The sequence below is a fragment of the Misgurnus anguillicaudatus genome, chromosome 14 (genome assembly GCF_027580225.2).
Source record: "Misgurnus anguillicaudatus chromosome 14, ASM2758022v2, whole genome shotgun sequence".
Taxonomy (NCBI): domain Eukaryota; kingdom Metazoa; phylum Chordata; class Actinopteri; order Cypriniformes; family Cobitidae; genus Misgurnus; species Misgurnus anguillicaudatus.
This window is the reverse complement of record NC_073350.2, coordinates 6,187,129-6,203,729: the sequence shown is the minus strand read 5'-3', so window position 1 is coordinate 6,203,729 and position 16,601 is coordinate 6,187,129.

Here is a 16,601-nt window from a genome sequence, read left to right as displayed (position 1 = left end):
TAGTCCTGCACATTTTGTATGTTTCCCTCATCTGATGAGTTGAATCAGGTGTGTCAGAAAAAGAAAAAATACAAAATGTGCAGGACTACAGGTCCTTCTTCAGGACAGGTTTGAGAAGCCCTGATCGAATGGGTTAAATGAACAAGAGATGACTGACTAGTATGTACTGACTTGATTAAATATTTTCCACTGCAATGTGTCTTTGTTTCATTTACAGAATTTAGATCATGTCAGAGTTCATCATTCATTATTAGTTTTGAATCATTAAAATGAGTAGTTAGATGTTTACTAGGCCGAGCATGACTTCAGTCATTTGAACAAGCCCTTAACCCTACTGTAGGTATTGCATTTGAAACCATAACTCTTTATTCATCCTTTATGATTGAGACATGACTAATACCCTAAAAGCGGAGTGTACGATATCAGAAAAACGCTTTGGGAAAGACAGTCGGGCCAACTACCAAAACACACTTGTAGCCAATCAGCAGTAAGGGGCAAAAAAAGTGAATGGAAGGAGGTCCAGATATAGAGCTGGGTGGGTCAGGAGACCTTTAGCGGGATGGTGCATGACATGATCGAAGGTGAGGAGTCCAGGTGGGTTCAGCCAGCTAACAGAAAAAAGCTCTAAGAACGTTCCCCGAAAGTCTCCAACGCTGCCAAAAACGCTCTGCCAACGCCAAAAGTGTCCTTTTGTTTAAGTTCTAGACGTTTCTGTGTTGTCTGAAAGCTAGAGGAATGTTACATTCCACCACTTTCAAACGCTATAACAATGTCATGCCTTAATGTTCACACAATGTCCAAAACAACAACTGTCTATTATATTGACTTGTTTAATTGTTATGTAAATGATAGAGAAACATTGCCCCTTATTATCCTATAAAACACCATTTCTGAACGTTCAGCAAATACATTGCTGTAGAAAACACAATTCACTTACCAGGTTTAGATGTTGATGTTTTGTTTCATTTTATGTCACCATTATTGTGATTAGCGTTTGTTTTAGTTGGACTCTTGCCCCTTGACTTTTTGCTTGCTATTTTTTTCCTAGTTGTGTTAACTTAATAGCACTTTTGGGAGTACTTCGACTCGGCGCAGTAACACCCTCCCTCTCCCATTATGAGAGGGAGAAGGGGAGCGGACTTTTCAGTCGAGTCGAAGTACTCCCAAAAGTGCTATTACGCCATAAAATGTAGCTCCTCTTTTAAATCCGCTTAGAAAAGCGCTACGTTTTATTTTGTACCACCAAACTTGCTCGTATAACTACTCGTCTTAAATAGGAAAAACGTTGATGTGTTTGGTCACTTCTAACTTTATCTCTAAATGGTACCAATGAATGAATGGGGCTAAGCTAAATGCTATCGAAGCGTCGCAGCGCGCTCCAGCGCTTACGTGCACGCACACATATGATAAAGGGATGTATCAACAATTCTTTGTTAAGGTAATAACATATTTTAATATTGAAAATGAGTAAACTATTCCTTTAACGGAAGTAACGCTTTGCAATGGAGCGTGGCCAGACTCTCTGTACAAATGAAATGAATGTATGAGAGTCTGGTTGGACCAGGCTACATGGACCCTGCCTTTAAATTAAAATTATTACAATATGTCAGAAGAACTTCATTTGAATTCGGTCTGCTCTGCCTTTCTTTTATTATGCAGTGAGAATGTAAGTATTCAAATTGACTTTGTATGTAATGACTTTCACAAACTATTATAAAAATTTTCCCTAAACCACCCCCTTAACCTAACTTTAATCCTGATGCAAACCTTTTAACATTTTTACATTTTCAAATAAAGGTAATTTAGTATGCTGCAATATGTAACTATTTGGGGGTAAAAATTAACGCAAGTCAATTATTGAGCAATTAAGTACTTGAATGAACAGTGTTTAAATAGCACCTATTGTCCGATTCATGTTTTAAATTTCCTTTGGTGTGTAAGTGTGAACTAGTTAACGATATGCAAAAGGTTCAAACCCCAAAGTAAACGAGTTATCATTTCCAACGTAAATCTCTTTTCTTGGACTACAACAAACACACGGATTGTAGGCAACAGTTTACGTCCTGGGCCTATTTTCATGGACACAATGATCATTATTATTATTCCTTCCGCTTCGGACAGCCTGTAATTCCTGTTAGCAACTGAATCTTTCATACGTAAGGAGCGTCACATTTCCGTCTGACGTCAGAGGTATTCAGGCCAATCACAACTTACAGATTAGCTGGCCAATCAGGGACACAGCGCTTTTCAAATCTGTGCGGTTTAGGAAGAGAGTGAAAACTGAAGCTACAAAAATGTACCATATGTGGAAAATAATGTGTTTTTTTAACCATAAACCGCATGAGCACATTGTATTAAATATACAAAAAAACATTGTTTTTAGCATGAAATAGGTGCTCTTTAAAACCATCTCCTATAACCATTTCCCTACCTGGGAAATATCATGTACATTAACAAAAGTTAATATCAGCAGGACTTTTCAAAATCGAATTACTTTAAATACTAAAATGTCTTTTCTTCTGAACAGGTAAGACATCAGCAACATGATTTATATTAAAACATTTGGATTTTCATTTAGTCAGAACAAAATTGATAGATATAATATAACTTGTTCAAATGACATCAGATATATGACTTTTAGGATGTACCTTTATCTGTCATGTGGATTAATAATGATGAAATATCCGCTCTGATGCGGTAATCACAGACATCAGATTCATTTGTGTAGAGTAGCAGAGTGAAGCACAACACACATACAGGAAATTACTCAACAAATAAAGAGGCACAAATTACAGATTGCAGCTTTATTAAACAATATGAATTGTGGAGAATGGCCATGCAGCAGTCATTATACATACAGTACTGGTTTTATACATAAAGTACAGACAGAAATATTGGCAGCCTTAGTGTATATGAGCAAAAATGGCATGGTGGCTTGGTTTCGAGCATACTCAGACATCTGATACTTTAAGGTTCCCCAGGTTGAACATGCATATGTGGTGCACCTTTGCTCACAAAATGCTGCCACCTGGTGGAGACCAAGGCTTCTTTCCAAGGCCTGTAAGTTTACCTCGTGTTTTTTGCTTAACTGTGCAGAGATAAAGGATGCAGAGAGAGTTTGCTTTCTCAATGCTTCTATCTCCCATGGCGGCTTGTTTGTTAATGTTGTCAAGGACTTCGCCCAGCAGAATCTTGATGGTGAAAAAGCAGATTGAGGCCATCAAGCATTGCCGGCCTCAGCCGGAGTCAGCCTTCTAAACACTGAAGGCAAGAAGATGTGCCATGGTTTAAAAAAGTCCCTGACTTTATCAACTATTGATTAATTTTGTTAATTAAAGAGGTAAACGTTGGGGTTTTTTTTACATATAAAAGGTCATTGTAAAAGTTTCAAAACTCAAAACTTCCTCATTAATCTAAAAAACAGCTTTTATTAAAAGCAAGTTGCCAACATGTTTTGTGTCAAAGTTTGCCTCAGTATGATTCATGAGCATGTAGTTGTAGGTAAGACGCAAACACAGGAGTACTCAAGCAGCAAAACAGTATGCCTCCAAGGATTATAAACCAATGTGCAGTATGTTTTTGCATTGCCTGCAATGCACATCATGTTGTTTTTATTAGATTCAAGAGCATTTTATAGGTCCACAAGTCAAATGAACAAAAAACAAAGCTTCTAGCCACAGGTTGAAAAATATCAAGGCAAATACAGAACTGAATGACAGTACTAAACTGAATGAGTGGAGAGGATCCTCTAGGTCAGTGGTTTTCAAACTTTTTCGGCACGTGGCCCCCTTGTGTACGGTGGCCCCCACTTGTGCCCTTCGTGTCCCCCCCAAAGAAAATTTATGACACAACATAAATTGTAAACAGTTGTAAAACGTAAAATTTGTTGTTTAGTAGCCTTATTAGAGGTTTAATTACACAGAATTCATGATTAATTCATGTATTTTATATTAAATGTCATAAAACTTTCCGTGCTGGCACAATCTCGGGGGCTCCCAGTTTGAGAACCACTGCTCTAGGTGAGTAGTTTTTATTATTGTTTTGTGCATCAGATGGATATACTGTACACTTCGTTTAACGCCAAATTAAAACCTAAGTCCTGATGAATTCAGTCATATCTGCTGCAACTTCGTAACCACAAAATTCCATAATTGCAGTTTCTGTTGCTTTGTTACAACATTGTAGACATTGTATTATACCGAGCCCCTAAGGTGACATTGGAGTAAAAAAATCTAACGTTTAGTTTCATGTGCTCACGCGAAACTTTCAGGTGCTCACGCGAAACCTTCATGTGCAGATTTTTTTAAAGTTTAGATTTGTGTGCGCACGTGAAACCATCGCGTGCGCACGCGAAACTTTCGCTTTCACATGCGAGCGCGATAGTTTCACATGCGCGCGCAAAACTAAATGCGATAGTTTCACGTGCGCATGCGATAGTTTCACGTGTGCGCGCAAAACTAAATGCGATAGTTTCACGTACGTACACAAAACCAAAGTTTATTGAATTTTTTCTCCATGTCCCCTTAGGGGCTCCGTAGTATTAACCATATTAACAAAAGAAATTGTAATATAAAACAGATACAAAAAACAAACATCCATTTACTATAAAATAAAAAACTTCACTTACATAAAAATGTAACATAATTATACTAATACACAGCATCAGGATAAACTAAAGTTTGGTATGCATAGCACATGTTTCTGAGTATCACTTCTAAAAGAAATAAACTGTTGTGTAGATGCCCACACATTCACAGCATCTTACTAACATCTGTGAGTCTATAAAGTAAATAAATAAAAGAAAAAATCCTGTCCTTTTATGTTTGCTATTTGGAATAATATCTCTTACTAGCTTGTAGTCTCTGACCAACCATAAATAAAAAGGTTTCGGCCATCACTTAACATTTAATACTACTTCTAAATTTTATGGTTACCACTAGTGGTGGCGGGTGACTTCTTTTCCGAGGTGCGCAAATTCAAAATATGTGTTTGGAGTGTCACGTGTGTTCCTCATTATGTCAAAATATGTATTCGTCGCGCCATGTGAACCTATGTGCATCATGCATCTGTCAAAATACACACACGCATCGAAAGGGTTCATGATAAAAGAGACACATTCACAAAATACTCTCAAGACACTTAACACTAAACTCTGATTAAAGGTGCAGTGTGTAATTTTTAAAACAATTTCTTGACAGAAATGCAATATAATATACAAAACTACATTATTATGGGTGTATAAAGACCTTTTTATAATGAATCGTCATGTTTTTATTACCTTAGAATGAGATGTTTTATCTACATGCACATGGGTCCCCTTACGTGGAAGTCGCCATTTTGTGCCACCACGTTTCTACAGAAGCCCTTAACGGACAAAATTTTTTGTCTCCGACGATGACATGTTTTTCCGGTGGCGGCTACTGTAGCTTCTCTATGCGCTTCGAAAGCGAGGGGTGAGCAGTGGGCTGAGCCGTTAGTTGCAATTCGTAACCTCACTACTAGATGCCGCTAAAATTTACACACTGCACCTTTAAACATGAGATCAATGGTACACACTGTAAAAATCCAATTAATGAAATGTTGGACGGGCAAAAATATATAAGTTAAACCAATTTTCTTGTTTGGGCTTAGTTGAGAAGACATATTTTTTAAGTCTACATAAATCTGTGTTTAAAACATTAAATGAATGGTTATTTTCAAATTCAGTCAACATTCAGGGCCCTATTTTAACGATCTAAGCGCATTGTCTAAAGCGCACAGCGCAACGTCTAAATGGGCGTGTCCGAATCCACTTTTGCTATTTTAACGACGGGAAAAATGGTTTGTGCGCGAGCGCATGGTCGAAAAGGGTTGGTCCTATTGTAATGGGAGTATTTTGGGCATAACGTGCAGTAAACCAATGAGAGTCTGAGCTCTCATCCCCTTTAAAAGCAAGTTGCGCTGGCGCTATGTCTAATCCCTATTTAGATGACGAACTTTGTAAACTGAAAAACTAAGCGGAGGAAGAAGATCCACAGTTTAAGATTAATGTTAAATAATTGTGTTGTTTTTCACTTGTATTGAAATTGTTCTTTTTTTATTAAAACCTTTAAAACCCGTTTTCTTTTAGTCATGGAAGTAAAAAGCAGGCTTGTAATTGCTTTAAATGTATGACTATCCAATATCATCAAAACATAATTTACAAGTATGCAAGATAAGGTTTTCACTCTATCTCCTGTTTGTAACAAATAAAGTATTTTTAAAGAAATTACAAACGGCTCTCCTCACGTTTCAGCACTTTGGACAGCGGTTTTTTAGCAAAGAGTTTTTTTAAGCATTACTTACAAATGTTTCTCATCTCGCCATATCCACAGATAAATCATATACAATAAATCCGTGAGGTAGCATTAAAAAAAAACATTTAAAAACAGACGCATTTGTTTAAAGCAAAGCATTTATTTACTTACCAGGCTGCAGGTGAAGCAGCTCTTTGCGCCTTCTAACGTCTCATAATCAGTCCTCCTTTATAAATATGTCCAAGAGACTCAATAATAATCTCTTACATTCAATCCTTTAATCTTTCATATTTAAAAGCTTTTTGTGCTGCTGCGCATTTATGTACTTTGTGATAAGCAAACCCGCGTTGTCCTCCCGTTTATAGGCGCATATTACTAATGCGCTCTTTAAATAACATAAAACATATTGCGCCATTGACTTTAGACTTTAGACCAGGTTTTTGTTGGTCAATGGCGTAGTCTATTTTAGTTGCCTCAAAATAGCAACGCGCCAACAATGCGCCTGAACACGCCTCGTTTTTCAGACCAGAACGCCCATGGGCGCAAAGGGGGTGCAAATGCATTTGCTATTTAAACAACGCGGCGCTAAACGTGAAAATTAGGGTGGAAACTAGCGAAAGACACTTGCGTCGCGCATTGCGCTGCATTGCGCCGGGTGTAAGATAGAGCCCTCAGAGTGGCTATGTTGACTGAACTAATTAAGACAAATCTGGTCAATAAGTGGACTTATGACAGCTATGTTTCCTGACAACAAAATGCTCATAATATTACTGTTATTTGGTTACAAAATGTAATTGTAAGAGTTGTTCAGGCGTGAATGTATGTGCTTTAAGTTTAAATATGCGGTCGGTTAATAAAGATAGCGTCTATTTAAAAATGTGCTCGGACACTTTCGGACGGAGAAGAGCTCCAGATGAGCTCCAGAAAATTACCGGCGCTTAAGCGCTCACAACCCGCCCAGCGCAGCCTCGCCTCGGCAAGCCCATCAGAAATCGACTGCTGGCTCTGATATCTCTGTGGCGTTTAAACATGTGATTTAATTCATTTTAATTTCTTATATTTAATAATAAAAGGTTTACCGGTATGTTTTAAATCATAATTTAGGATTGCACTTAATTGATATCGCTGTTGAATGATATTTCATATATTTCACTGCGTCCTGCCTGCGAATTTGAACTTCAGAGTTGAAGGAGCGAGTGGAAAAATAGTCCCAATATCATAACAACCTTAAATAAAACTTCTTAATATACCCGTGTGCGTGCATGTATGTATGTATGTGTGTGCGCGTGTGTGTTTTGAATTTAAAATGTTTTAACTCGGAAGGATCTGGATCACAGGTCATTTCATCTGAGATCAATCCGCACGTATAACAGCCGGAATCACTTACTGTTTCCCCACCCACAACGACACAAGTCATCAGCCGTTTCCTCAAGTTCACGTCAGGTAAGTGGTTGTAATTAAATGTTAATTTTAGAATATATTAATCGGCAAAGATGCAAATACTCGACGTTTTTGTAATGGTATTTTTGTAAAGATATATATAAAGGTGTGTTATGTTATGTGTCCGAAGTAAAGTGGAGCTATTTTAGTTAAGATAATAGGGTTGGTTTACCGGACAGGGTTTTAGGACTCGGTCTTAATTATAATTGTGACATTTTTACAAACAAACCTTATAAAATACAATACTGGCGTGCATTTTGAGACAAAACAACAGCACTCATATGTTAAGAGATGTCAGTATTTTAGTCAGTGATAAGCTCTGTCCGAGAAAACTGCCCAATAGTGTTTAATTACGTGTGATTTCTGAGGGAAATATGGCCTAACGTTATTTTAGGGAATAAAGTCTTTCACCTTCAAGCTTTATTATATTAAACATGTTTATGTATGTGTGTTTGTGTATTTATATTTCTCTGTTTATTAAACCAGAGCGGAGATGATGTGAGAGGCAGACCAGAGGGATACATGGGAGACTGTCTCCTCTTGAACAGGCTGAAGTTCTCCAAATGACCCTGCAGATGTTCTGACTGACTTTGGAGTGCTTTTTGGACTGTTTAATGCCCTCTATTTAAAGAAGACTTATTTCTGTATGTTCAGTCTGTATGATAAGTGAATAAGTGAATTAAAAGCTTTTGTTTTTATGTGACTGAAGTTAATTATTTTGTTAACAACACCAGCATAAATTATTTGATAAATAATTTAAAAATGTTATTAAAAAATCCCAAATAATAAATATTAATTGAAATAACATATAAAACATTGAGTGAATACTTAAATTTTAATTGACAGAGTATTTGCTGTACGTTTTTAAAGATTCAACTGATTAAAACATTTTAGTTGAATGAACTATAAAGCTAGTTGAGCAAACATACTTTTTTATATTTGAGTCAAGTTTGGGCCAACTAAAAAACATCAATCCAGGTAACACTTTGGAGACAGAAATTGAGTGAACGTAAAATTTCTGTGGAACTAGTTACTAAAAAATAATTCATTGAGCCAACAATTTATTTTTTACAGTGGGGTGAAAGCGTTAACGCTTGATGGAAGGCTTGTCTGAAGCGTGGCCAACAGCCAATCACAGTGGCCGCAACACATGCTCCGGTCTTCTATAAACGTAATTGGCTGGCTCTGCATAGGTTATTTGCAAAAGGCGATGATTGCCTGACGTACGCGTTGCCGCTTGAAAAGTTGAGAAACAGCAGTGACGCGCCGCAGACGGATCCACAATTCAGTTCAGCAACGCATGACGTCACCCATTAAACATGAATGCTTATGCTCCGTGTGAATGTACCGTAAGCGAGTATCTGGCAAACGTGAGCGTCTCTTTTATTATCAATCCATTCGAAGGGTCTGCAGAAAACACGTATTTTGACATCAAGCTTGATGCACACAAGTCCACACGACGCGCCAAACACACACTTCGACACGATGAGCCAAACACATGATGGGCTACATACATGTTATGACGAGCTTCGTATCGTGCACCTTTGAAAAAAAGATCACCATTTGCCCCTGGTTTCTTCACTCTCAAAAAAAGCTGTCACTGGGGCATTACGCTTTTAAAATGTACCCCTTTGTACCTAAAGAGTTCATAAAAGTACATTAGAGGTACATATTTGTACAAAATATTTGCATATCTGTTCCTAAATTGTACATTTAGGATCTTTTAAAAGGTACCATCCCAGTGAATCATTTATTTGAGATGGTCTTTTGTTTTTTGTGTGGCTTTGGCTGTAGTCTGTAGTTTTTACGGTGAAACACCGGCAGCTGTGGTTGCCAGAACAACTCTGCAAGAAATACAACCCAAAACCGCAAAAACAACACCACCACAGTTGTATGCATTACAGCGAACTTTTGTAAATTTTACAAATCTCACCTGCACACAGAATTCCCTTGACTCATTAACTGTTTAGAAACTCTTATTTTCCAATGGCACAATGCAGATGTGACCGCCAGAAAACAGCCCCCAAAATACACGAACATGCAAACAACCCCCTGCACTTCATTCATTAAAATAATATACCATAGGAGAATTAAACACAAACACCATCAACATCCCCGCCCACCACAAACCAGTTTGACTTATTTCTGTCATACATTTACATAATCTCTTATTGAGAATTAACAGAGGGTTAGATGATGATTTATCAAAAATGTTGTGTTTGAAGTCACCATTATGGTGATCAGTGGTTGTTTTAGTTGGGGTCTTGAGCCTCAATGGTTACTTATTTCCTCTTTCTTTTTGTCAATTGTGTCAGTGGGTTACACAGAGCACTTATTGATGATGAAAGGGGTTGTAAAAACAAGTCTCCAACATTACTTTAGTGTTTGATTTATCCACATGAAAATTGTGAACCACTGATAGTTATAGTAAGAGAGAAATTGGTTTAATGTCTGGTGTATGTGGTCTTTTGCAAATATAGCTGTTGGGCTAGAAAGAGTTTTGTAAAGTAATGGTTTTGGGACTGGTTAAAAAAGGTTTTTTGACACTTCATATTCATATCAAGATTCAACCTACCCACCTCAATAGTGGTGACCATCAAAAAACTCAAAACAATTCAGATTAAGTACAATGCATGCCAGATAAGTTTGTACGATGGTAATACCCAGCAGCTTTCATGTTTTGGGTCACCATTGTTGTGATTTGTATGCTGATTCTTGATGTCTAGACTGATTTTGTTTAGTCACAGAATTGTCTGACATTACTTTTACTGTTTTTAAGTCTAATTGTCTTGCCACTCTGTAACATCGTCCCACAAGAAAACATTTGTATGGGGAACAGAAAAAACGTAATGTTCACGTTTAAAGTTTTTTTGAGAACACTTGCTTGGTAAACTTGAAGATGATTAGACCACCATTAAAAATCTACCAACATCACTTGATTTTATTTGTTTCAGCTTCTTAGACCATAGCTTATGTGTATTGATACATTATTTTAACAGTCAAAGAAAGCTTATCCCAAAGACCTACGAGCCAAGTGCCCCATTTAAGGAAACAATGATCACCATAATGGTGACTTCAAACAAACCAAATAAAGTCAAACTGGTTTGCAACAAGCGCAGATGCCAATGGTGCCTGTGTCCAACTCTTCCATGGTGAGATCTTGAGCGATTGAATGTGTTTATATGTTATATTTATACAGTTAATGTTCATCTAAGATTTTGTCTGTAGTTCAGTTGTACATGTGTTTTGACTGCTCTCTATTTCATCATTAATGTTCATTCATCATGTCATTATTTAAGTGTCACTTTCTAACTCTGTAAAATGGACTCATGTAGACACTGAGCGATTTAATAACTTACCCTGATGTTGTTTTGTATTTGTTTGTATGATACCCCAGCTAGAAATTAGAAGTTCCAAGAACGTTCTCTGAAAGTTCCCAATGTTCCCAAAAACATTCTGCCAACGTTAAAAGTGACCAGTTTTTTCCAAGTTCCAAGAACGCCTCTGTGTTGTCCGAACGCCAGAGCAATGCCACACTTCACCACTCTCAAACGCCATGACAATGTCATAGTTGTTGTTTTAAACATTGTGTGAACATTAAAACAACAACTGTTTATTACATTGACTTGTTTAATTGTTATGTAAATGACAGAGAAACATTGCATTCCACCATTTTATAAAACATCATTTCTGAATGTTCAGCAAACATAATGCTGTAGAAAACACAACTCACCAACCAGGTCCAGATGTTGATGTTTTGCCTCATTCCAAGTCACCCCCACCGTGATTAGCGTTTGCCCCAGCTGGGCTCTTGACACCTGACCCTCTGCTTGCCAATTTTTTCCCTGGCCGTGTTAACTTTGTGTTAATGCACCACACTTGCCATGAACATGCAAAGTTAATAGTGTAATTCTGTGGCTGTTGGCACACAATGGCAAAGATCCTCACCCAATCAATCCACAAATCAAAAGTTCATTTTCTTCCAACAATGCATATAGATCCAGCACTTTCACAGCAGTCCGCCACCAAGGAGTCCCAGAAACCCCGGACAAAAAACATCCGCTGCACAACTGGGATGCACAAACATCAAGAACCAGACCACGAATCTCAACCATGGTGACAAACAAAATTGTAAAAAAAATCCTTATTTATCCATGCCGCAGTGCATGCTGGGAGTCCTGAATGAGATTTGTAATTTGTTAATGCATTGCAGCATGAAGTTTTTTATTTAATTGTCACCATTGTTGAGATTCACACTCCGACTCTTGATGTCCGTGCATCCCAACTACACAGCAGACACCTTCCGTCCAAAGCCTCCAAAACTCCCCAATGACAAACGGCTGCGAAAGCACTGGATCTCATTCAAATTCTTGACAGAAAATAAACCCCCGATCAGCAAATCAATTAGGTGATGATCTCCACCATCCCGCACCAAGCACCACAGAACCACACCACCAACCTTTCACAACAAATGTTGTGCATCAACACAAAGTTAACACAACCAGGAAAAAACCAGCAAGCCAAAAGTCAAGTGTCAAGAGTCCAACCAAAACAAACACGAATCACAACAAGGGTGACTCCAAATGAAACAAACATCAACATCCAAATCCAACAAGTGAATTGAGTTTTCCACAGCAACACATCCACTGAACATTCAGAAACAATGTTTTCCAAAATAATAAAATGCAATGTTTCTCCACCACCCACACAACAGTCAAACAAGTCAACACAACAAACAGTTGCCGCTCCAAACACCGCGCGAACACCAAAACATGACACCGCCACAACGTTCAAAATGGCAAAATGCAACATTCCTCCAACGCCCAGACAACACAGAAACGCTCCCAGAACCCAAAAAAAACCAGTCACTTTCAGAGAACGTTCTTAGAACTTTTAATTTCTAGCTGGGACAATCTTTGTGTATGTCCACTGTCTCTTTTTAAGTGGTTGGCAAATAATTAGAAAACAATTTGTAATAATTTCACAACAAACTTTGTTTCTTTGTGCAGCTGTCTATTCAATCACCTAGATTATAGTGGTTTCTGCATATTTTAAGAAATTAATAAAATTATATTAGTTAATGAAATACAAAAAGTTGTTTACATGTTCATATACCTCCAAGGCGGCCCTCCGGCAATCACATCTGCACCCCACCACCAAAAAATAAGTTAATAAATCAAAGAAACTCCGTATACAGGCAAGACCTGCAAAATCCACAAAAGTTCGCTGCAATGCACACAACTGTGGTGGTGTTATTTTTACGGTTTTAAGTTGTATTTTTTACAGAATTGTTCTGGCAACCACAGCCGCCAGCCCCCCACCGCAAAAACCACGGATTTTTTTTACAGTGATAGCAATTATAACATAAAATGAAATGGAAAGGTAATTCTCATTTCCCTGATCTTCATGGGTTTTCTCTAAACTGTATCGTCGTCTTTGTTAATGAACGGATTCCCTGCAGAAGATTTAGATAGACATCATAGATTTAGTTTCTGAATGCAAAGAGCTGTTGGTGCAATGCTACAGGATATGAAGAGTAAATTTAGCTGCTTACCTGCAGAAGTGTCATCAGATTTGAAGATTTTGCAACAGTAGCAGACTGCCATGACCAGTATGGGAACAGCAACAATACAAACTGATGCACCACATCTAAAAGATATGTGTAATAGAAATGATACTTTACTATAAGGTCAGCTATTATAAAACACATAAAACACAAAAGCTAAAGCTAAGAAAACTTACAAAGACGACAAGGTCCAAATTTCAGGTTCAGAGAAAGAAATGTCTGCAATAAAAATAGGAAAGAAAGAGGATTTGTTAAAAAAGGACTTTTTTAAGATGTAAAATAAATCTTTGGTGTCCCCAGAGTACATATGTGAAGTTCTTGCTCAAAGTATCATATAGACGGTTTCAGCAGTAACAACATAAACAAGCGGCTGTCGCGGTCCGCATGTAACTTCCGGTAAACTCAGCTAAGAATAAATACAACAAAGTTCTTTAAACATAGTTTATTTATATAACAAGCAAAAATACAACACATAGATTACCGAAGACTACAAAACATTTGTTATTTTCGACGAGGAATTTGTTTAAGAGATCAGTTTAGCAACTACTCCGACCATAAAAAAAAACGAAACCGGAAGTAAAGTTCGGATCCAGACGTGTATCAGGTCAGTGCACGTGCGTCCATGTGTTAAAATTGTCACGGCTAGTCCGTGACATGTTTTGTGTGTCGCACTTATCCGTTTCACCTGGACTCTCATGGACTAATTACACCAACACACCACACCACACCTGGGCTGCGTTCAGCCCCGACTAAACGTTGCACAACGTTTATTAAACTGAAACGGTGATGCATTGAACACCCTGTTGTGATGACGTAAGCGTTGCAACTACGGTAGCTGAGAGGCCATTCTTTGTGTTCTTTTTTAAATGTTTCTGAAGCCTGATGAAATCGTTATAAATGTGTGTTTAATACTGTAAACGACCCTCAATGTTACAGTCACTGACCTTGCCGTCCAGAATGAAAGACAACATTCCAACTTGAACCCATTGAGCAAGCTGTCTCTTTACTACCGCGTGGTTTTATACATCTTGCCGCTGATTGGGCCGACATTTCTGACACACCCACAAAACAAGAGAAAATGCTTCTAAAACCTGTTGCATTCCGTTGCACACCGTTTCAAGGAAACATGTCGTTCAACCCGGAAACCGTAGCACAACGTTGTGCACCGGTGTGAGATTGAACGTGCCCCTGTTGTATGTTTGATTGTGTTTGTATTTATACGCCTTTGTTCTGTCAGCCTGGGCCGGATTATTGTCATTGCTACCTCGTCTGTTCCCTGTATTGGATGTTCCTGTGTTCACTGTATTCACCGTGTTATCTCTCGTGTTTTATCATTAAATGTTATTTATTTTCGAACTTTGCGTTTGCGTCCTGTCTCTCCTACCGTGTCATGACAAAAATTGCCACGTTGTAGGTGTGAGCAAAAATTTGACACTTTTTACTGAGAAAGGCCATATGTGATTAGGCGTGAAAGCTGCTGAACTTTGTGATTGACACCTGAGGAAACAAAGACTTGCATAATATGCTGCATATAAACCAGGAATGTGAGCGGAAACTACGAGAATATTTGTTTTTCGATTTCCCTTACATCATTTAAAAGTAATTATACAGACATTTATCTTTTGTTTGTCTGAGAAGTATTCGTTAAGTTGCAGTAAATTTTTCTGACACAACAGAATGCGCATCATGTGTATTTTCTTAATTTTGCGAAAGCACAACATTATGTTGTTATTGGACAGAAAACAACTAGACATTTTTTACTGTTTTAAATTATATATAAATCACATCTGTATGTCCAAAAACAGCAGAGTAATCTAAGTCTCTTTGTGGAGTGATTAAAACAGTTTCTAGGTAGCAATAAGGACCCACACTGAAAAAAAAATAATTCAATTTACTACATTTTTTAAGGTTAGTGGTTGCAATCAATTTATTTAAGCTACATTTAAACAAAAAGTTTTTTATTTTATTTTACTTTACTAATCTTTTTTGTTTAAATGTAGCCTAAATAAATTGATTGCAATCACTTACCTTAAAAAAAATGTAGTAAATTGAATGAATTTTTTTTTTCAGTGCAATTACAGCACTTATAGTTACTGATTCTAAACACCCAGGGTTGGAATAATGCAAACAGTTCCCGTGATAATACTATAGGGAAATATTGCATGGCTAGGAAAGACTGTCAGCCAATCAGATTCAAGAAAAACTAAGCTACAAGGACTGTTCCATACATCTATAAATACAATATAAATTGATGACAAGAATAACACTTACTTGCACACTGCGTGTCTGAGAAAGCAGTACAGTTTGTGACAGTCTTCTTACCATTTTCTACAGAAAGAGAAAGAGTTGTATACTCAGAAAAGCCATTATAAAAAAGGTTTTCGTTTCATTATGATGAGGTCTGTAAACATTACTAATATCCAGCTAGTTGTTACATGGAAAGTTAGGCATTGTACCTTAGTACCCATAAGGTTTTGATTCAAAAGCCTAATTAGAGCTGAAGAGCAAAAGAGCTGCTTGATATGTGCATTACCTGTTTGAGATCATTGTATTGTTTTCTCGAATAACAGAGGAAAACATTGTAGCCAATATGACTTTAAAATATGTGCCTACACAAAAAATTACAAAAAAATTTGCTAGATATATTTGCTATGGTGAAAAGTGTGACAACCAATGCAGGTCTTCAAAGAGATGGGGGAAAAAAGAGTAAACCTTACTTTCACATCTTTCACATTTCTTGCAAGTAACACCAATGGATCTTGAGCAGTTCTTGACAACAAACATATCTGTAGATTTGCATTGTATAATTAGTCATAAATTAGTGTTTATTTTAAGATTAACAATTTTAAGACATACAGTAACAGTTTAGGTTCACTTTTCATTTCATTTTTCATCACATTTACATCTTTAAATAGCAATAAACCATGAAGCCATTTCAATGACAGTCTACAGAATCATCTACTTTTGGGGGATCACATTTCTTTATGGGATATGCATTTTATTCCTCTTTGTGAAATATGTATTTAATTTATTACATTTTACTACAAAGCCTGTGCTATTATTCATACTCTTACTTGATGTTACTGTAAAAGTCTAACTAAAATGCTTGAAATTGTTTAGAAAACATCCCATATTATTGAAGCACATTTTTCCCAAACAGCGTATTTAGCACGTTTTCTGGAAAAAAAATGGCAGCAGAAATTGATGTAATAGGTGGATTGGCATACATTTTTTAAAGACCTATATTTTACACTTGTTAAAACTTGTTAAAACACTGTTAAATGTTGATTTAGATTTAGATTTAGCAACCTAAAGTACCA